This window comes from Micropterus salmoides, unplaced genomic scaffold (genome assembly GCF_014851395.1).
Source record: "Micropterus salmoides isolate LMB-PRFRI ecotype aquatic unplaced genomic scaffold, ASM1485139v1 Ms_hic_scaffold_23, whole genome shotgun sequence".
In the NCBI taxonomy this organism is placed as follows: Eukaryota; Metazoa; Chordata; class Actinopteri; order Centrarchiformes; family Centrarchidae; genus Micropterus; species Micropterus salmoides.
Window position 1 is genome coordinate 19,525,920 of NW_024041484.1, and position 22,792 is coordinate 19,548,711.

At 39.6% G+C, this 22,792-nt stretch overlaps 1 protein-coding gene across 1 annotated transcript in view; it reads left to right on the top strand.

Moving 5' to 3' along the window:
• LOC119918540 (liprin-alpha-2-like) overlaps nt 1–22,792 on the top strand; it is a 126,500-nt gene that overhangs the window by 40,767 nt on the left and 62,941 nt on the right. The gene's annotated exons all lie outside the window — the stretch shown is intronic.

Below are 22,792 nucleotides of genomic sequence, written 5' to 3' on the forward strand. Positions count from 1 at the left end.
TCACTGGCATACATACATCTGTGCTTTTGCCATTATCACTCTTTTTTTTTACTTATGTCATTCAAATACCCACATCTGCACTCATGTCTGCGTGTACGCATCGTAGTCAATGGCAAAAAAAGCCATGTAGAATTGGGAAAGAGAAGAGGAGAGAAAACACACATGTTCACATTCACAGTTACACACACTGTACTCCCATTCCTTGTGGGTTGACCTCCCTCTGTTTGATTAAGGACTAGCTGTCGGAGGCATGTGCTGACTGACCTGGTCACAGCACACCCCACACACACACACACACACACACACACACCCCCCACACACACACACACACACAGATACAGTGGCTCATTTTGCAATTGGATGAGCGCATGTCCCTGGTCCTGGCACCATCTCCCTGGGGCCGCCTGCCAAGAAGTGATGTCATCATTTCTGTTTAGACACATCTCATCTCTCCCTTCAACAAGGGCAAAACATATTTTGTCTCTCTCTCTCTGTCTCACACATTCACACACTGTCGTAGCGGCCTGGCATCAGAGTCTATACATGTATGCTGACGTGTGAGAACACTGGCTGGAGTGTGCCCTCTTTGTTGTGCTTATGTGGTCACCGTAGTATTGTTGTTTTGCCTCACGTTTACAATCACACAAGCAATTCAAAGCCATGCATTGTCTGTCCAAGCTCAGTTTATAGCAGTCCTGTTACACCCTCAGGGTAACCACTCAAGCTGCTGCTAACACAAGTCTGATGGTCCACTGGGAGCACAGGGGTTCAAGGTCAGTGACCTTGCGGTTGAAGCGTTGCTGGTCTGACCCACTGGCACATTGTGGATGAGCAAAATCTTCAACAGCAAGGCAGCTAAACCCACTGCCCCAGTAGAAGTGCTCATCAGTCAGACAGAGAAGATGTTGTTCTAGAAGTTGTTCTAGTAGCCACAAGCTAGCTTTCATTGATTCAAGGTCACAGCGAGGTCACTGCTTCTCCTGCTGCACCCCTGAGTTAGCATTAGTTTTGATTACACAGTAACACCTGCATATATCTGCTTGTACTACTTCAATATCTGCTTATGTAGCAGTGAGTGATTCTGCCAAAATCAATCCTATTGTGATGTCTTTATCGTTCATAAATCTTTAATAATAGACCAAAAATAGGCTAAACATACATTTTATTTTTGCAGCCGATGGATTGTACAGTATGTCTTTTTTTATCCAGATGGGCAAAATCTTTGAAGATTCTGGAAGTAAAAAGCAGCAGTTTTTAAATGACCTGGCTTTTTATAAGATTGCCATAGATTAAAATATAAGAAAAACAGTAGTAGCTCTGTGACACGGATGTAATGATAACATGACATGCACAAACAGGGTCTATGCATGATCCTGATTGATGTTCAGTAGCAAATATGAAGCAAAGCGCAGTTAGGAAAGTTCGAGCTACAGTCTGTTGTTATGTCACGTCAAATTCCACTCACTGCAACATACGTTTTACTGTTGAACTGTAACTGCTGTAATCACCTGCTGCTACTCACTCTCGCAGTGTTTGTATATAGCATTTCACTCTAGCATCCACCTGTAGGCTCTGACCTTTGGGTGAGGTTTTGGGTGGTTGTTTGTGGTAAAGGGCCATTATGTTGGTTGAGATTAGGTTCAATTTAATTTTAGTCAGAGTATGACAACTCATAATTTTTTTACTAATTTAAACAACTGCCACATTATTGTAAATGATAATTTATGGAGTAATGTAAATAGATGAATCGCTTTCTGTAGCCTTACTTATATAAACTGAAGGGCAGACCACCTTACAGCATTTTTTTTTAGATAAAAACAGGATAAAAACTAACCTGTGTAATCACAGTAGTCATTCTGATCTCTTTTTCATATACTTAATGCATGGTAACCCCTACCCACTGTAGCTTGCTTACACCGTACTGCAACTTTAAACCTTTCATATGAACTGTGCATCTTAAGCACGTAAGAGCCAAGACTCGGGTATGTACCTCAACATTGAAATTTAAATGTCAAATGTTGCAGCATATGTGAGATGTATCCGTGGAAAGGCTGACATTTCTGAGGAGGAGAGAGAGGGTAATGAGAGGAAAACGAAGGGAAAGGGAAGAGGAGAAAGCTAACTTGCTGCAGTGAGGACGTGGACTACCATTAGTGTGTAAGCATGGAAGTGAATATGCGTTTGAAGGTTTTCTTGAGTTTTTTGTGGACGAGTGAGCAGCTACAGTATGTGTCTTTGCTTGTGAAAGACTGTGGACACCCAGCTATGTGTGTATTTGTGAGTAAGTGACTAAGAGGGCTAAGAGAGCTCGTCATGTGACAGACAAAGGCCATCAGTAATGGTAGTCACACATGTGATGTCATTTGTGCACTTGCATATTTATTGTATAATTAATCTATGATTGATTGAATTGTCTTTTGGAAAGTCTTAGTTCTGCAGATAAGGTGTGGATAAAGTAGTTTTACACATAGAGATTAAAAAGTAAAAACCTCTCTAACTTCATAAGTCAATCTCTTAGAGTCAAAGAGTCCTCTTTCCAGATCTGTTATTTCGTATTGGGAGAAATCCATTGTAAAAGTGGCAGAAATAAAATTTTTTCCACTATTGTGATTCCTCGTGCACCGCAGGACATGTTGTGTCCTTTTTTTCAACTTCACTTCACTTCTCTCTCTCTCTTTCTCTCTCTCTCGGTTACTGAAAGTCATTGTGGTAAATGTAATTCTGTAACTAAACTAAACTAAAGAAGACAAGGTAGGCTGAGGGAAAGTGATTACATCAAAAAAGGTGATTGAAAAACAAAATAACTGTCTAAATATCACACCCTTGTGATATCAACAATGGAGCCCTAAAAGTGACATACTCGGCTATCACCTTCTGTGCAAACATTAATGCCTTTAAAATCTTATAAACATAAACTTGCAATTTACTGTTCCAGAGTCAAAGGTTTACTTAATTTGCAAGTGCTGAATAATTTCTTTGGAGTTTTTTTATGAAATTGATCATACTTAAATATATAAAAACGATTAAATATTGATGTATTTGAGCTGCATGAATAGCCTCTAACCAAAAATATTATACCCATATTGATATAACCATAATATGTATTCAGCTGAAGAAAGGCATTAGGGCAGGAAGTGGATCTTAGGATGCAAGAGAGGATATGGAGCAATGACGTTTTAAAGTTTGTGACATCTAAAATAATAATAATTAAAACAAAACAGGGGCTTGTTTTGTGCTTGAAAACATATAAGCGGCTTCAGCCTAAAAAAAACTGCCATTTGTGTCTCAGAGGGCTTGACTTTATATTTTCTTGCCGTTTTAATTAATAAGCAGTTCCAGACACAATATATTGTACAGTGTCTCTAGAACTACATATGGTACATGTATTTGGTCACTGTATTCCTCTCCCAAATTCCCAAAAGATCCAAAGTAAGAGACGAGGAGGAGGAGGAAGAGGAGGGGAGGAGGGAGGGGTTGTTGCGTGACAAACAGCAGCTCAAAAACCACATTCCCATGTCTTTGCCCTCAGAGGTGAATTGGGCTTGTGCTCTTCTTCCGCTGGGTGATTCTGTCCTCTCCATCCTTTTCCATTTCTCCACTCTTGTCCCCTGTGGACGGGCCGCTCTTGTCCACTATCACATACAAGCACTTACAAGACACAAATTTACCGATGAAGACGGAGAGGGGGAGGAGGAGGAGGAAGTGGGGACTGCCTTACAAAAACAGAGTGCAAAGTTTACTGCGAAAGAAGACGCTGAGCAGAGACAAGAGCAGACTTTCAAAAGACAAGAGCAGACTTTCTCCCTCTCTCTGTCTAACATCACTGATCTAAGAAGCCTCAGCCGCAAGTTATTTTCAGAATACATAGCAACCTGTCATCAAATCCCTCACGTGCCTTCAGTGGCATTACAGCACTTTTCCACGGCAAAACAGATCTCCATGAGATTCATTTACGTGCCTGGTGTCAAAGAAAAGAGGGGAAAGATGAGAGAGTGGGAAGGGGAGGGAGAGAAAGAGGCATGGATGGATGGGAGAAATAAAGATATTGCTCAATCGGTGGCTGAAGGAGATGCACGGGAGCAGAGCACTGCTTTGAAGTGTTTGTTTGATGCTCACAAATGCTGGCAGCTCTACATGTGCATTTTGTGTAGGTGTCATTTCCTTTATTCGGGGGTGTGTGTGTGTGTGTGTGTGTGTGTGTGTGTGTGTGTGTGTGTGTGCGTGTGTTGTTAAAAACCTGTCGACACGTCAGAACAACAACAGCTGGTTTAGCACATAACCTGGGAAACACATTGTCATTCAAAAGAGATCAGCAGTGCATCGTCAATTTAGCCGTCTTAGTACAAGCAGCGCAATGGGTTTGTTTGTGCCACTACACTCTACACCACAATTTCATTGTGTTCATTTGGTTTCTGCCAATGTAAGAAAATGTTACAATTTGTTCAAATTTAATGTTTACCTGATTTAATGTGTTGTTTCTTTTCTCTCTTTATCTCTACTGCTTCTTTTCATTGGACCTCCCTCCCGCACCTCAGGTACATTTCTACTTTCATTCATTCCTGTAGAGCAGTGGTTCTCAACCTTTTTTGGTCGCCCCCCCATCCATTATCCAGGTCCCTTACCGCCCCCATCAAAAAAGATGTTTGCTATTTGCCCTGAATATTGTTGATTTTTTTAAATTGTTACTATTATTATTAAGTACATGGAAAAGGTAACAAAAAAGCCATGTGAAAAGTTATGATATCTAACTAATAAGTGAATATTCCTCCCAGAAACTGTGAGTGAAGCCAGGTACTGCACTTAATAAGTGCCTTTTCTGCACCAATTTATGGTGAAAATGTCTAAAAATTCAGGTGGCAGGTGACAATTCAAAATATATAATTATAATAGAACATAATCTAGTGAGGCTCTCAGGCATTCTCATTGCTTTTAAATAATTTTCTCCTGTAGATCAACTTATTTAATATCATCCCTGCTGAGTCAACACACATGATTAAGTCTTAGTACCTCTTTTGGGGGGAAGTAATCTTTTTAAATGTCTTTGTGGCCCCTCAGTAATAAATTAATCCGTTATTGACTGGACTTATTAGCTCATCTGTTAATCACTTATCATAACTCAGTGTTTCCCACAGAATGAGTGTAACTGTGGCGCAGATACAGCATGCTAGCCGCGAAAATCCAGCTGTTTTCTAACATTAACTTAGCTCTCCTTATTAGCTAGGCTCCTTACATGCTTGCTAATAACTTTTAATAGCTGGGTCTCCGACATTGACAGCGTTGTGTTGGAGAGATTTGTGCAGCTGTGTTAACGAGGGAGAGAGAACAAGAGATCGAGGGACGGATGAGAGAGACGAGCGAGAGGATGTGCTGCGTGAATACGCGCTGCCTGTAGCTTTTCTTTAAATAGGCCTAGTAAAAAAAATAGAAAATCAATATGTGGCGGTCAGCGTTGATATTGTGGCAGGCCGCCACAAATAAATTAACGTACGGGAAACACTTTAACTTATCTGCTCATGTTCAAAACTTTCTGCACATTCAGAATCTCTCCCACATATCTGAGTTGCAAAGAAAAATGGGAAGACGTAATGGGAGACTAACGTCATTAGCCTATTTAAAGAGAAATCATAATATTTAATTACATGCCCTATACTGCATTATGTTACTGATTCGCTAAACTGAATGAGACGAGTAGGTGCTCATGCCGGGGGAAAACTAAACTAACCGACAACACCTGTGATCAGACAGAAAGCTCACGAATAATTCCAGACACGTTAACTTCAGCCGCTTACAATCCCCAACAGAACAAGACAGGGCTTCAGTTTTTAATGTTACATTTTTATAGCCTACTGAAACTACAGTATATGTCCCCTTCGGCACAAACTGTCTGCAACTCACAGACAGTTGGTCCACGTCACTTGCTGGTGTCGCAGCGAAGCTCCTTTCAGGGTGAGTCCGACAGCCGAATATCCCTCTTATAAATGTGTAACCACTGCAATAACAAGACGTTCACGGTGTATTCCTCAGAGAAATAAACACTTTTCCACCAAGAAAGAGAGCGTCGATTTTCCAGAGTTTACACAGTAAACGCCATGTGGGTAAAATTTTAGAGATGATACTCTGACTTCCCGTTCGCGTGAAGGCAGCACGAAGCTGCACCACAAATAGCTGACGGAGAAAAAATATAAAGTCTCTGGCAAACTGGCAGGTTTTAATGTTGCAGACCACAGTTTTTTGCAAGTAGTTTAAAGTTTAAACTCCTATTGTTGTGAATCTTAAGTGTAAACTCGCCTTAGAATTTCCAACCAACAAACGCCCCCCAAAAGCAGCTCAGCGCCCCCCCTTAGAAAATATTGCTTCCAGCGCCCCCCGTCTTCCTCGGAACGCCCCCTGGGGGGCGTTAACTCCCCCGTTGAGAAACACTACTGTAGAGGGTAGAGATACTGCACAGAAAGTCAAACCTCTTATGCAGAGTTGTCTGTATTCTTTTGTTTGTTTTGTTTTGAGTGCTGAAAGCCACAGGACTGTACAGGTGTCAATACTTCAAGCTCTTATATATTTGAAAGAAATCCTCTTAAGCCACGGGCAGCTTTGTGCAAAGCTAGATTGCCAAGTGGGCAAACTGCTTCAGGGCCCCAGAACTCCAGGAACCCTAAAAGCATTAGGCTAACTGTTACTCAACTTGGTTGTGTTGATTTGCAGCACTAAAGCACAATATTTACTACCTGATCTTCAGGTTCTTTCTTGAACAAGGTTCATGTCTCAAAACCTAGTTTCAAAACCTTATGCATAAGGCTAGCAAAACAGTATCACCTTAATGTCCATTTATGAACTGTTCCAGAGCTTTCGATCATATCACACGATGAGCAGATAGAGTTTGTGAAATTGTCATTTTTTTCCAGGCTCCAGTAAAGCCTCGAATAGATGTTAAGATGAAATTGCTTTTTCAGTAACTGCTTTCACAGTCAAGAATGAACTTTCAAGTCGAACTTTTTTTTTCTTCAGTTTTGTGCTTTTATGTTGCACATTCCTAAATGTATGTGTTTAATGAAATTGCCACATTTCAGATCTGAGGTCAGGTACAAGCAAAGTATAGAAAAACTACACACAGAGGGAATGGGGGGGATTAAGGGTCCCAGCATCTAATTTTTACTTAGTGGCTCCTTAACAGGTCCATCCAACCATGGCTTTGTGGCTTTCCATTGAGTCCTGTTTTAGTCCTGCTGAATAGAAAGTGAATGGTTTATGGTCAAATGTAAAGGCCAAATGTAAAGACTGACATGATATTTAAACAGGTACGCACCCTTTTACAAACCATCACACAACAGTCTTCATCACTCAATGTACACAGTGAAAAAGCTGTTCAAGCCAAAGTCTCACCTATTCGAGGTTGCTCAGTCACTCTTTCCACTAACCCATAGAAGCCCCATGGAGACACTTTAATTTGGGAAACTGAGTGCAGCAGGCTCTTCATCTCATTATTGTCTTAGCTTGAAGTGGGGTGGGTACCAGGGCTACGTTTCCTCATCCCATATCAAGTGCAGCCTTTTAAAACCACAGAGCTGTGCGCATCAGGCTACTACGGCGGTGTATGGGCCTGCTTACACTGTGAAGGATGTTCAGCAGTAAATAAAACCTTTAAGGCAGCCAATATCCGAAAAAGATGAAGAGGAACTGGCGAGTGCAGCGAAGGAAACCTTACTGTGCTATTTCCAAGAGCTGTTTTCAGTGTCACGCCAAGTCACAAGTCTTACAGAACAAATCAGTGTCAGGTCTCAGGTTTGCATTAGCGACATCAATTCGCTGACTTAGATTGATGGCATGGTAGTTAAAGTTTTTTTTTTTTAAACATTCTTTGTTGTGTTTTATTGGAAATAACATGCTTGCCATGGTAAAAGTGGGATTACAACCTGTTTTGACTAAATCAAACTTTCTGAAATAACACATTGTGATTTACAGCTAAATTCAGTCTAGAGCACATGTGTGAATGTGTGAATCTAGATGGAAGACATTTATTGTTAGCCAGGGGAATACAAGACCAGCACCCACAGCTCCTTTCAGAACATTTTGCCCATACTGTACAGCAGGAGCTGTGAAATGTCACACAGCTAAAGGTTATTTCCTACTTCATTAGTGCCGAAGGGAAAAACAGCGACGGCTGTGTTCTGAGTGAGCAAGTTGCAGTGGTCAGTGGGCCAAGGACAGTGTTAGCCTGAGATAAAGTGAGAGAGATGCTAAGTGCTGGAGTGTTTAATTATTGCAGTAGGTGATGTAGTGAGACTGTTTGTTGAGGAGGAAGTGGAGTTGCACACAGGATAAACATTCACCCACATGGAATGCATGTATTGGTGGAAGAAGTATTTACATCCATAAAAGTACCAACAATGCAAAAATGCTCCATTACAAGTAAGTGAAGTCCTGCATTATAAATATTACTTAAGTTAAAATACAGACAAATTATCAATAAAATGTACCTAAAGGAAAAAGTGCTCATTCTGCAGTAAAATGGCTTTAAGGAGTTTTATACTTTAAAACTTCAGTTAATAGCCGAGTATATAAACGCTGGTCCTCATTAAACGCCTGGTCTGGTTTTTATATAAGTTCTTTGGATGTATAAAACCTCTTAAACCCTGCGGGGTCGCCTGCTTTAGCTGCTTCTATGCTGCTTAGATCGTTAATACAAATATTAATGTTTAATCATATGATCAATGTCAGTATGGACATGCTACACATCGTTAGATCGGTTAGATTCTCCATAATTCAGTTGTTCAGTTCATTTAATAAAAACAACAAGCCCCAAAGTATAATTCTTATAGATTTACCAGAGTAACCTGCATGGTACAAGTGATGAAAAGGGGAAAAAAAGTGCCGACTCATGTTACATTTGAAGTGCTCATTAAGTCCAAATGTGTCCGTTCCTTGATTATTTATATTCCACTACTCAGTAAGGGTCCACCAATTAAAAGAAGCTTTTCATAAAAATGAAATACTGTCATGTGAAGTCCATGCCCCAATCCCAATGTCCCTAAGCCCTAAGCCCTGAACCCTCACAGACTTTACTGACGTCACTTAGAAAGCGATTGAGTGCAAGAGGCTGCAAGCACTTTGCCACAATATCACATTGCCTGACGACGCTTGACACATTGCACACTTTTTATTTTATTTTTTCCCTGATTTTTAAGTCTTGCAGACTCTAAATGTCAATCTACATTTGTCAATAATCATTAATTCTTCTCTTATAAGTCATATTTCTCTTCCTTCCGGGTGTCCTCTGGTAAGCCCCGTGTTTCACGTCACAACGCTATGAACTGTGGGCAATTCCTTCAAGTCTGCAGAAATGCGGACAAAAAGGGCTCAAAAAGGGCTCAAAGTGTCAATGTGTATGCAGCATTTTAATGTTTTTAACGACGCTGGTCAAGGTGGACCTAGTTCCTATAGGAATTATAGAGCAGTGCTTCCCAACCTGGGCTCCCTCAGACGGGTCACAAGATAAATCTAATGGTTTGTAAGATGGTCAGTGAGGCAGAAAAGTCCTGTTTGAATTAACTGTATTTGTATAGCACTTTATCAAAGTACGTTAACCAAGGACATGAGAGCTATTATTAAAATGGTAAAACCAGATAAATTATATAAAATAAAATCATCCAGAAGATATAAAATCATACAAGTAAGTGAAAAGCCAGTTTAAAAAGCTGTTCTTAGCTGATATTTAATAGACTGAATCTATGTTTTTGGGGTGAAATTTGACATAGAAACCACCTAAAAAACATAAAAGGGATGTTGTCCACCTAATTTAACAATTTCCAATAATATAAACATATATAAATTTTAGAGTGTACTTTAATTAAATTTCTTGTACAGCATATTGTGATGAGACAGACTTGAAATACTGAAGTTTTAAAAATGTTTTCATATTTTGTTAAATGAAAAATAGTTATTTATTCAAACATTTTTGTATTATCAAAATAAAGTATTAAAAAAAAGAATAATTTCATCTCTGTACCAAAACTCAGGTATTGGCACCAGTGTTAACATATTTCAAGTACGATTCAGTCCTAGTCACACACACAACCAGTGCGTCACAAATCCCACTCACTCAGAGAATGACCAGTCCAGATTGAGTATCCATGATTGGACGTGCCGGCTGCAGCCAGCTGCAAGCAACCCTTTTGTGAGGGATAATAGTAGATGCCGTAATTTACTGCTCTGATTAGGAGCTGCTTCCTCGAAAGCAGCTCATATGGATTGTATGTTTTGAGAGCGGGAGGTTGCTTCATTCTGATGGCTAACACACAGTGATGTCTAGTGTCTATCGATTGTAGAAGCTTTACAGTAGATATGTGCAGACAGCACTATTTCCTGTCTGTCTAGGGACACCTTTCTTAAGTACACTGTGGTGCATCCACTTGTTCTCTCTGATGGGTTCTGTTATCAAAGCAATAAACAACAGAAATGTAGGTTAAAAAAACAGATAAGGACACATCATAAATTAAGTGTATTCATCTGGATTAAAATGGTTAATTCCTTGTTGATTCTCATATAGTAATGTGTTATTGTTTTTGCCCATGCCAAACAAAAAACACAGTATATACAATAAAAGCATTTAAAAATTTGTGTTTAGACTCAGGAAGGGAATGTGTGCTTCACTCCCCAGAGTGGAGCCCTAAACAATTTAACTGAAAGTCTCAAAGTTGCTGAATAAACACCTTAATGGTAGATGTTATCCTTTACAGTATAAATTATTATGTTTTTATTTTCATAACAGTTTTGGCAAGTTCATTTGAGAAATATGCTCCTCTTGTATCTGTCAGTTACCTGCTGCAGGCAAATTATTCTTTCTGTTGTTGTAAGATTCTGACATCTTGTGGCCAAGCCAGGTAACACGGTCAACAGGGACACGATTAAAGGAAAAATCCCCACTAACCTAACATCCAGTCAGGTTTGTAATATACTATAGTACAAGAGCTAATTTTTGGGGACCTGGATTGAGCTTGGATTTAAATTGTGGATTTGATAACGTTTCTATTCAAGATGAACAGCAGAGAGGTAGAAGATGAATGATGGAAAAATTGTATGGTATATTAGTTTTACTGTCTGTGAAGTTAGATGAATTTATATTTTCATATTGTATTACTATGTGTGTAAGGATATACATCTAAATGTTATATTGTGATATTGTTTTTCTGGAAAGTCAATTGAGGAGCTGTTCATAGATAAAAAAATAAAATAAAATCACAGCAGTTCGTTTCTGGTCAAATATCTGGAAAAAAATAAGGTGTTTCATCACATTGATGCAAAAACCTGGTAAATGCAATATAGTCTTAAAACAGTTATACTTTAAGGTTTTGGTGCTTGATGAGTATTGATGCTCATATCAGCCACTGTGGCCTGTGTTGCAAATCAATAGGATATTAAACAGTTTTTTTTTTTTTTAGGTACCTCTGTATGCACAGTATGAAAAATGTTGTCACACCACCAACACCAAATTTGAATAGATTTTTTATTATTTGACACACAAAAAAGTTTGCCCACAAAGAAGTTACAAATTCAGTTTCACGGGACCAGACAAACACCCTTCATTAATAAGTATTGATGTTTTGATTTTTGATGTAGATGGACTGTTGTCTTCCAGTGTAAATTCTGTGGATATGTTCATACTGTTTATTTGATAATAATAGTGATGATAATACAAGCAAGATTAGGCTGTGACTGGGGTTTACTTAGGACAGTAATCAGTAAAAGTTTTACAAACGCCTAAGACACGGTTAGATTTCTTCTACTGTAGCAAGTAATACCTGACTTTTCCCAGCAGATGGTGCTATTTAACAAGAAGTAAATTGAGTTTCTGTAACCCCTGAAAGTGTTCTCTCACGTAACAATTACTTACCTCTCATGTGTCACGCCACATATACTTCTACTCATATTTCCTCCAATATTCTCCAACATGTCTCAGTCAAGCATTAAACCAATCCATTGATCTTGGCAATCTTGATGCTCATTTCTGAGACTATTTCTCTTGATACTTCTACCGCAGAATATGAATTGGCTCTCTAGCAAAGGGCGAACCAAAGCTGTAAATCACAAGTCATTTGTGTCAGCGGACTCCTTCAGACTTCATAATGGTCTTTATCAGGCTAAAGGCAGCACTCAACATCCATAAAGATGGAAACAGATGGTTTTCTGCTCCTTGTGTCTTCTCTGGGGAACACTGGTTGCAGACGTTATAGATGCCATGAATGCAGCGTTGACATAGATAGAAGCCACTGTTTTGACCCTGGCAGCTCAGACTTAACACACAAATAAAATGCTAAATAGAAGATTCTTGACAGGTTGCACATGTATGTTTTCTGAAGCTTAATTTGTATGCGTTTGGTGTGTGTATGCGTGTCGACACAAGTGTGTCTGCACTGTCAGGAGGCCAATTAAGGCCTGTGATCAAGTGCAGGTCTTTGCTCGTTGCCGGTGACAGGCCAGAAGACATAGTGTCCACATCTCAGAGGATCAATCGTCTGTTTGGGGACAGTGTGTGTTCTCTCAGTAAAACAGTTGGGACAGCTTTCACTTCCATCCATCACATTTGCCATGATGTTTTGGCCTTTAGAGAAGCGTTCCATCTGTCCGCCCTGTTAATGAGGTTTTGAGGCATTTGGTTCAGCACAGACTTTCTTAAGATGAAGAAAGAGTTTTGTTTTGCTTCTGTGCCGCACAATGTTGTATAAATCCAGAATGCCCCGGTCTTCATTGAACATGATTAGGACTAATATTTTGGTGCTTGATGAGGATTGATGCTCATATGTTTTTTTTCTTCACCCTAAATATTACATGTGCTCAGTTTCAGCCTTTTTTTTTTTTATTATCATAGGAACTTTAACCTTATTACCTTTGCCTCTTTATTGTATTACTTAATGAGTTTCAGAGTCACAAAGCAAAACTGCTGTAGAAATGGTATTTTTTATGTCCCAAAAGCAAGGGTTGTTGTTATCTATGAGCAGCAGCAGTATTCTTCATGAGGCTGGGGGCGGTAATGAGAAAGTTATGAGATTGCCCCCCCCTCACACACACACTTCTGGAGAAGACTGATGATCCTGAACTTGCAAATAAAGTTAAAACAATCAGGGGAGAGAGTAGGAAGGAGGATGTTGCACAGACACACACATATACAGAATAAAAAGAGACTCGTATACTGGAAGATTGATTGTGTCAATATCCACTTAATTTCTATGGTGCAATATGTCTCCTCTTGGATTTCCTCCTTCACACTCTGCCTTCAGCTACAGAAAAGAAACTCCACTGGTGATTGAAACTTGTCTACTTTCTGGAATTGGAGTCTTAATCAATTGTAATACTAACATAACTAGTTAAGATTTACTGCAATAAAATGGTCCTTTAAAAATTTAATTAGTGTCAATTAGATTTGTCATACTGTAGAGGTGACAAATCATGACTCAGTCATCTCAGTTAACATTACCCGATTTGTGCCCTCAACATTTTGCATGCTGCTCTGTGACTTAGTCACATTACGTTCCCCATGCAAACTTAAAGAAAAAGTAATAGTTTTCTTAACGGTCATCCACAGTGGGTTGCATTTTCAAAGGTAGTTTTGTGATCTCACACACATTTACTGTCCACCTTTCTTTTGTTGTATGTATATGTATGTATAAGTTATTGTATAATATTTATGAATATTTGGAAATATTGGATATTGGCAAACAGTTCTGTGACACCACAAAAATACCTTTGAAGATACAATCTGCAGCTGGATAAGAGATTAAAATTACATTTTGCATAACTTACAGAGAACTGAGGCCACAAATGGGGCAGAGTCAACATTTGCTAATATAAAAAAAATTGATTTTCCAGTGTGAAAAAAACTGTAAAGTGACCCTTCTGGTAGATTTTCTTTTGGAACTTTTCTAGTGAAATTGCAGCATAAAGTATGCTGGCCATGATGCTTTAAGATAAAAAAAAAGGTGCTATTGTTTCTTGACAACACAACAGATTACAGTCTTCGGTTTGATAAAGACTGGTTTATATTCACAGCTTCAAGGCTCCTTTCCAAGGTAAAGAGGAACATTGGGGTCTAGATCTAGGCTGGATTTTCAGATTAACATTAATCATGAAAAGGCCGTGTCTGACAGCCCCTTACATCCACTGTTGTATTAACATTGTTTAGTGTTGAATACCTTGGACACAGATAAATGCGCAGACAGATGTTGTTCATGATTTTGCTCTGGACTCCTTAAGAGGCATCTGTCTCCCACTCAGCTACTGACAGTAGCGTGTATGTTTGTACATGAGTAAGTGCTCATTAAATTTTCAAAATGACTCCTGTTAACCTGTCAGCCGACCCACATCACTATGCACGATGTTCCCAGAGCTGCCACAGGAAGGGTATTTAGGATATTGATAACACTGTTGTAGGGTAGCTTTCTGTATCTTTCATCACTAAATTTTTATTTTAGTATTATGTAGTAGGATAGGTCCGCTGTCATAGTTTTTCTTTTTTAGGAAACATGAGTAATCACAGTGTAGCGTTATCCTGGCAAATCCCAATGGGTCTGACTGCAGAAAAATCCTCCAGCTCCCCATAGGCTGTGTAAGCTGCCATCTTGTCTCTGCTCTGAGCTTCACTCAGGTTGAATAACAGTCAATTTCCAGTTTACGAATCTGGATCATTGCACAACAAACTTAGAGTTAGTCTCTATATATAGGATTTGTTGTTTCCTCAGGAGTAGAGTGAGATGGAATTGTGACCTGTTTCTTAAAGATTGTGTCTGACAGGTGGAAACGATGGTTGCTTTCTCATCAAGGTTCAAACTTCATGTGGGTCATGATAAAAGAGGCACTTGAGAAATCTGGACTCCGTTCCACTGCCATGTACATTGAAGTCAATATAATTTGTACTGGCGGGATATACTGTAAGAGAGGTGTATCTTTGATAAGACTAAGAGTCTACAGCCATACTAGCAGCTCCATGAGGCTGTGACATGCAGCATGGTGACATGCTCATTAGCATGTTGATGCTCAGCAGGAGTAATGCAGACCCGGCGCCAGACACAAATTCAAAGACGGGCATTACATTTTTTCGGAGGGGGCATAGAGATCAACCCTTTTTATATACAGTCTATGGATCAACCTCATTGCAACCATAACTATTAATTAAATCTACAAAAAAATGAAGAATAATTAATATAGGCTAGGAGCTGACAGTTAAAATATCCGTTCTATTGCCTACTTAAGCAGTCTAAACACACGTTTTATTTATTGTTCGTTATTATGGCCTATAGATTTCGATTTATCTTTTATTATATTCTGTTTTTTAAATGGCAGGGACTTTAGAATAGTACACAATATAACCAAAAGGTAGTCAAATTCACCTCTGACAACTTTAAACAGAAAAATAAAATAAAACTAGGTTTAATCAAAGTGCTATTTGCCGTTGTAGGCCTAGACTAACTATGTTTTCACCATGCTCGGATAAAGGACTAAAGCCGGAATAAAATAAAATAGGTTTAGGCCTACTCACCATTAGTAGAGCGGTAGGCGAAGTTGTGCAACAGAGTGAAATCTCCTTAAAACGCTGTCCTTACACTCATCCCTGAACTTTTTGGTTAGGTCCTTTTCAAATGCCAACTTAATTAAATTGTCCTTGTGTCGATGAAGCATGCTACGGCGATGCTCGGTGAGGATGTTCTTTAATGTGGAAAAAAAGTTCTCACAGTGTGCTTTGCTTGCGCCAAATGTCAAAGCATGTTTAAGCGTCGTCATCACACTTGGCATTGCTCCGAGAGTTTTTTGAAAGTGTTGTAGAAGTTTTTTCATTGTCCATTTACCACTGTTGGCTGGAGATGAGTCCTTCATTTGCATGCTTAGGAACTGGTGAGCGACTGTGTATTCAGACTCCACAATTAGTGTATTAGTAAGGTCCAGCAAAGGTTTCACTTTTGACACATCTAAGAAAGCAGAATCCTTTGGGTCCAGAGACCTGAGCGCATCCATCAGCATACAGTAGCGCTCCCCTAAGTGCTCATTCATTTCCCCTCAAACTGCATCGATACAACTGAAATACATCCTGCGTAGCTCAGTTTCATCGCTGGGATCTTCGTGTACAATACACTCCTCGACTACATACATAGTGAAGGATGTGTTTAGTGTGCGTCGTCTCTTATTTGGCACAGGCTCTGCTGTTGCATCCTTGCAGCGCTTCAAGAGTGTCACAAATTCAGTCTCAGAGCGGAGATTTTCAATACACTTACATGCGGAATTGACAAGTTGCACACCTGTTAACAGATCCATATCTTCTCACTGTAGCATCATATTAGGGGGGTCGAGATATGATAAGATTTTGTGCACCATCTCGGCAATGAACCTAAAGCTGGGTTAAGACATGGCCCGTAGTAAACCAGCTGCTTCAACTCGCACATCTGCTCCATAGGCTGTGGTGCTGTTGATTTCTCAGAGCAGTGTGGCTAGGTCATCAAATGATCTCAGAATAACAGAGACCGTGCCCAAATGACCAGTCCAACGTTGCTCTAGGAGGCGTTTCAATGTCTCTCCTTTGTAGAGAATGAAAACGGTAGGTTTTCTGCAGAATTTGTAGAGCATGTTTGCACATAGTAAAAAAATCTACCAAAGCTTGCTCTGCTGCCAAAGCATGGGTGACTACCAAATGCAATTGGTGGTCGAAACAATGGACATGGTATGTCTCGGTGCAGCTTTTGTTGGAGACGTTTTTGCACCCCTCCTTGTTTACCCGACATCAGAGAGGCGCCATCATACACCTGACTAATGATTTTCCCAGAATTCAGTCCTGCTTTGTTAATTCTTCAATGATCGTGTCAGTCAGTGTTTCTGCGTCGCCCTGGTCAGCGGTGGCGATTGTTAGAAGACGTTCAGTTGGTCCCACAGTTCATTCACAAAACGCACAACTTTTGAAATATTCTCTCTTCCTGTCGGGTCTCGTGTTCCATCTACTTTTATTGTATAAAACGACTCGCCAACCTCTTTCACAATGTGCTCTGTGACCAAAGTACTCAAAATGTCTATCAAACAGTTTTGAATGTCATGCCTAGTATACCTAGCATTGTGTGGCATAGTCTGCGCTATCTTGGCCAACACGGCATCTTTCTGCAAAGTATACTCAAATAAGGACAAAAATAATCTGCATCCATCTTCAGTCATACTACCAAAGGCATCATGGAACTCGACCACATCAATTATTTATGACAAGTAGTATCTATTGTGTTCCAAATGTTCTGCATTGATTAAAGTTGTGATTTCTTTACCGGTCTGAATCCGCCACATAGCTTCACAACTCAGGTGTTCTTTTGACGCTGAATGATTATTAAGTCCTTTCCCAGTTTCCACTGCATGCTTCCAGTCACAAAATCCACTAATCGTAAATGTGGTGTCTGTGGGAGAGGTGGGAGCTCGAAACATTCTGCAAGGGTAGCAGAATGCAGCATCTGCATGAATAAAATATTCCAACCAGTCTCTGCTTCCATACCAGGAGCTGCTGAACGATCTTTTTTTGCCTGAGAAAAAACGTGCAGGAAAGTTTTCAGGATTACTTGGTTGGGTTTCTCAACACCAAGATCCCCTGGTGGTGTCGCCAGCAACGACCCTTGCTTGAAGAGGTTATGGCCTTGGCAAGTAACGTTAGACCTACTAGCATCGCTGCAATGGCGAACCTCGGCGCTGTCGGCAGTTGGATCAACCTCTTGCGAACTGCTACATCCTTGGCTATCGCTTGACGTTACCTCACAGCTCTCTCCTGCCAGCCTTGGTGGTCTTTGATTAAAGAAACGCCGTATATCCATATTCACCATCATCATGGCTCACTCAGCATAGTTGTTTATAAATCACTAACAGCTAACTCTACTGTAACCTTACTGTAACGTTAACTTAGCGCTACTATGCTTAGGACATAAGCCGGAAATGATTGGTGTGTGCCTTCGACAAACCAATCAAATCTTTATATTATTTTAAAACTCAGACAAAATAATTTTTTTCAACAGTTATGAATATACAAAATGATAATTTTGATAGCAGTAGCCTATTGATTAAAAAAAGTATATATATCATGCAACCACCTGTGGTCAGGTGGTTAGTGGGATGTGCAGTTGGTGGTGACAGAAACAGGCTCGTCCAGCGCGGGCGGGCCAGGCCCTCTAATGCCCGCCCATGGTGCCGGGACTGGTGTAATGTTTACCATGTTCACCATCTTAGGCATGTGTTAGCATACTAACATTTGCAAGTACAGCTGAGGCTGATGGGGATGTCATTAGTTTTTAAGGTATTTAGTCACAAACTTATGTACATGAATAAAAAGAAATGTTGACCCGATAATGACGTTCGATAAAAGGTGAGGTCCCCACAGGATGAAAGTTCAGGGGTCCCTAATGGCAATTCATCCTCTGGGCACCATGAATGTGTGTTCCCAATGTCACAGTAAGCCATCCATTAGTAGAAATATCTCACTAAACAATGAAAAAGTTTCTGCTGGTGGCGCTAGAGGAATTTCCATGATGCAAACGTATGAAAAAGTCTCCATGATTACAGGAGGCCCGAACTGGGTCCAGTGTAAAAGTAAAATAATCAGAATTTTTATGCAGTGTTCCTATCATGCATTCCTCTTTCTTGCCTTTATTCATACATGCATTTATTGGCAGCATTTATAACATCTCTCAACAAGAGTTGCCAAGACATTTTGCATGCAAACAAATAAAATGAGAATACAATCAAAATACCTGCGACCCTGTACGCAGGATAAGCGGTTGACGATGGATGGATGGATATAATCAAAATATAATTTGGTCCAAAAATCACAGAGCAATGCTTAGTGAAAACCCTCTAGCAAATGTCCCACTTAACTGTCAGAAACTTTGTCTGACGAAGTATATTCTGGGATGTATGCCTACCTCCCAAAGTGAAATGTTTTGATTGCATTTTGTGCATGAAACTAGTCGATCTCAATGCATCACATCAGGAGATTCAGGAGAATAGAAAGCTGCTATAATGTTCTATATTATACACAGGGCCAGATTTGTTACTGACTATCTAATCTTTTGGCCTTCAAAGCACAACATGCAACATGAATGATGCAATGTTATCACTTGTTGTGTATTTGAACCGGTGAAGCTGTTTGCAGTCAGAAAATTACATTCAGCAAAGATCAACATTTTGAGACTTTTTAAAATTTTAACATCAACCCACACATAAAAACACATTAACACAAAGTATGTAACTTCAAGATTGTATCTAGGTTACCCAAATGAACACATGTCAAGCAGTCCAATGTAGTTTTAAAATTTCTCCTCTAGTGTGTGGTTATTAAGCTATTACAGCATCCAGAAAAAGCTTCATGACATTCTAATAAGACTGCAGAACCAACTACCAAGAATGACATGTGGGTGGTTTGACATCGAAGCTCTGCATTTTGTGACTCAGCCATTATGTATAACTTTTGGTTTTGTTTTTTTTTATCATGCAGAAACATCAAAATAGCAGCTTCAAGTAGGAGTGTTTATTTCACTTCTTAAAGGGAGCATTTTGGCTTTCAGAAGTTTTGTCCACTTCTAGTTAACAACAGATGGATGTTTTTATTGTTATGTTTTCTCCAGTACAAATGTATAGACGTCAAAGCAGTTATAACAGCTTTGACACTTGCAGACAATGATGGCTCTGACCAAGATGCTAACTGTTAGCTGCATGACCGTCAGACTATTGTTAAAACATAACCATATAACTTCAATGTCTTTTATTTAGTCCTATATTTACAATGGGACATTATAAAGAACATTTACACTTAGTTATTGATCTATGAGCAGATTTATGTACAGGTACAGTGCAGTGGAGGAGAGAGAAGCTTCTCAGTCCAGAGTTTTGACTTCCTCTGCTTCGTTTGACAGGTATTTCCATATTGTAAATAGTAGATGTAAACTCTGGGCGTTGCCACTCAGCGCATGCACATATATAACTACACTGAAAATAATGATTGACAGTTCATATACCCGAATCAGCATGTTTCTTGAGAACTGCTGAGCACAACAGCACGCACAATCAGGACAGTCCAGAGCCACGTTTGTACTGCAGTGTTAGTTCGCTCGGGATAATTGAAAACCTGCTTCGCTGCTCTCTGCTCGCACTGGCTTTGATTACTTTTCCGATGGACTCTTCAAGTGCATCCTGGAATCGGCTCTGTCTGTGTTATTTTATGTATGAGTAAACAAATAACTGTCACCAGTGGTAGTGTTAAGACAGCTAAATATACAGTATAAGGTATGATGGGGCCAACTGGAAAGCAGACATCTTTTGATATTAAGCAAGGACTATTTCTCTCTGGTAACACATTATTTTGTTTCTGTGGGTTATGATTTGATTTGAAATCTTTTATATTAAGCTTGTTTTGTCGACTGGCTTTTTAATATCCATTGTCCAGTTGTGGAACAAAAAAACAAAAATGTCTTTGTGCAGCAAACCAAATTATTAACTATTAACTATTTCAAGTAATATAAGTGTTACTCCTGTTACTTGAATGTCCATGGTCAGGACAGTAGGTTGTTCTTTGGTATCCTCTCTCAGGATTCATAGAAGTGGGATCGAGAGGTCAGTCAACCACAAGGGTAAAACCCCAAACCCTTCTTGCACTCAAGAGCTGAGACCATTTCCTGTAGCTCCTTTATAGGGTTTTTTAGCCTCGTCAAAAGGCTGTCTTTATCTTAGCTACACTGTAGGATAAGAGCATTTTCAAATGACAACCTACTGACAACATCTCCTCTCTGAGACTGTGAGACTTCCAAGGGTAAAAATGTCAAAGGCTGTTTCAGCTTCCTGCACAGCTTTGGTGAAAACAACTTGACTGTTAAGAGACTTGGAATTTCCCAGAGGTTGGCAAGAAAGCGATACCATGACTTATAGACTGCCTCAGTAACTAAAATGTATTTTATTTTTTATTTTCTTACTTGTGGTGCTGGATGTCTTACACAACCTGCTTTGATAGCTTGCCGATCAAACTGGAAAATAATGGTTGCTTGGATTGCATCATCTGCCTCTTGCTTGGAATAAATCACAAAGCAGCAAAAAGGAGAGCATGAAAAGACTTTAAAATGACCACATAAGACAAAAGGCAACAGACTCAGAGGAGTAGAACAAAATGTGTCAGAAGTAGTGTTGGAGAGTGACTTAAAGTTGAAAGATAAAGGGATACGGAGGAGTGGCTATGGAACGTGTTTGCTTGCACTATTCATGACAGTTTTGTTACTCACCTCAAAGCATTGCGTCTATCTTTAAGGCTTTTTTAAACCTGCAATTGTTCAAATAAACATCCATTTTTGATGGCTTGCGGCCTTGTTTTTCTGGAGCCTTTATACTTTTTTTGGCGTGTTGCATGTGCGCTACACACAGACTGCAAGTTAGTTTGCAAAGCTCTGAGTCTACCAAAATAACCGTATTTAGAGGAAAGGGGTAAACATTCTATATACTCCAAATAGTCAAATACTTAAGATAAAATATTGAACTGTGAGTCCATAAGGTAACATATTGCAGGCAATGTTGTGTGACTTCATATACAAGCAAAATCTAAGGGCAGAAATTTTATTTTCACCCCTCTTCTTTTGGTATCCTTCAGCATAAAGCATCACTGGCTGTCTGCATTCGGAAACGGATCAGCATGCAGTATACACAGTTGAGTACCTTACATGATTTCTAGTGAATTTAAACTCTTACCTACCATATCACTGCTATTTGAAGCCGCTGATCTTTAGTCTTTAGTGCACCCTTTGTGTTTGTCTGTGTATAGATATTAAGTTCATTTGCTTAACTGTGCTTTCACAAACCTAAATATGCAGAAAACAGCAAAAGCTATCCTTCTCTCCATAACCATGCCAACATCCACCTCCTGTTCTGCACCTTAATTCTCCCACTTTATATACGGCACTGTGTACTCTGGAGCCTCAGGGCAGAGCATTTTTCCTTATGCACATACCTACATAAGCAGATATTCTGGACATTATTTTGAATTATTAGGGCTTTTATTTTTGGATTTGATGATTATAACAACATTTTTTATAGTCACACCACTGCTTTTAGTTAGAGATGGTATTTAATTTGTTTAATTTTTCTTTTTCAAAATCTCCTTTCATGTTACAGAAATTTATTATGTCTTTATAGCATCAGACAACAAGCAACATGTTCATAAAAATACAACTCCAAAATAAAATCTATGCAATTAATTAGACTAGACCTTTGTCCTAGCAGCTTTACCCTTAAAAGGTCTGCTGAAATCCTGCCCTCCTTTTTTCTCCTCTCCACCAGCATTTTGTTCCTTGAGTCACATATTATTGACTTGTTGATGTCCCACCCCTTCCCACGCACACACACGCACAGACACACGCACAGACACACACATTCACTCACACTGTACCCTTGACAATAGCTCTCTAATGTTTCAGCAGTGACAGGACCAGGCCAACGTCCATTAAGGCTGTCTGCCCACACATGACTGTTGACACGATCAATATGCCTCCGCTGCTGCTCCGCTTCAGACTTTCGTTTTCCAAGAAGGCTCCATGCAGGGAGGGACACACGACCTTTACTGACACCGACAGACCTAGTGGGAGTTTAACTTGGTGATCTTGCAAGATCCTATAGCCGGCAGATATTAAAACTAGTCAGGACACTTGCTGTTTGGGCAGCATCAGGTTCAGCCATTAAATTGTCAGAGCAAAAGCGATCTAAAAACACTCAACGGCAATAGCGATCCAAACTTCAATTGTTTGAGAGTACTTAAATAAAT